Genomic DNA, 725 nt, shown 5'->3' on the forward strand with positions numbered 1-725 from the left:
TTTTCATGTGTCAATATTTCTCTCTTGTCATATCACTCCTGCACCCATCTACCCTTCCTACTTTTCTTATAGCGCAAAGCCGTCCCAAGTGACATACAGTAACTGACATCCGTATTGCCGGCCGGGGTGGCCGAGCGGTTCTAGGCGCTACAGTCTGGAACCGCGCGACCGCTACGGTCGCAGGTTCGAATCCCGCCTTGGACATGGATGTGTGTGATGCCCTTAGGTTAGTTAGGCTTAAGTAGTTCTAAGTTCTAGGGGACTGATGACCCTAGAAGTTAAGTCCCATAGTGCTCAGAGCCATCCATTGACATCCGTATTCACCCTGTTCGCTCATCCGAGATTTGACACAAAATTTGTGCTATATTGAAACTTACTGGCAGATTAAAACTGTGTGCCGGGCCGAGACTCGAACTCGGGACCTTTGCCTTTCGCGGGCAAGTGCTCTACCAACTGAGCTACCCAAGCATGACAGCTCACAGCTTCACTTCTGCCAGTACCTCGTCTCCTACCTTCCAAACTTTACAGAAGCTCTCCTGCGAACCCTGCAGAACTAGCACTCCTGAAAGAAAGGATATTGTGGAGACATGGCTTAGCCACAGCCGGGGCGGGTTCCAGAATGAGATTTTCACTCTGCAGCGGAGTGTGAGCTGATATGAAACTTCCTGGCAGATTAAAACTCTGTGGCTGTGAGGACGGGGCGTGAGTCGCGCTTGGGTAGCTCA

At 50.9% G+C, this 725-nt stretch overlaps 1 non-coding gene across 1 annotated transcript; it reads right to left on the reverse strand.

Moving 5' to 3' along the window:
* Positions 1–394: 394 nt before the first annotated feature.
* Trnas-cga (transfer RNA serine (anticodon CGA)) lies at positions 395–469 on the reverse strand. Its single transcript has one exon. It is a non-coding gene; the product is annotated as a tRNA-Ser (tRNA).
* Between the last annotated feature and the right edge of the window lie 256 nt (positions 470–725).

This window comes from Schistocerca serialis, chromosome 12 (genome assembly GCF_023864345.2).
Source record: "Schistocerca serialis cubense isolate TAMUIC-IGC-003099 chromosome 12, iqSchSeri2.2, whole genome shotgun sequence".
NCBI lineage: Eukaryota > Metazoa > Arthropoda > Insecta > Orthoptera > Acrididae > Schistocerca > Schistocerca serialis.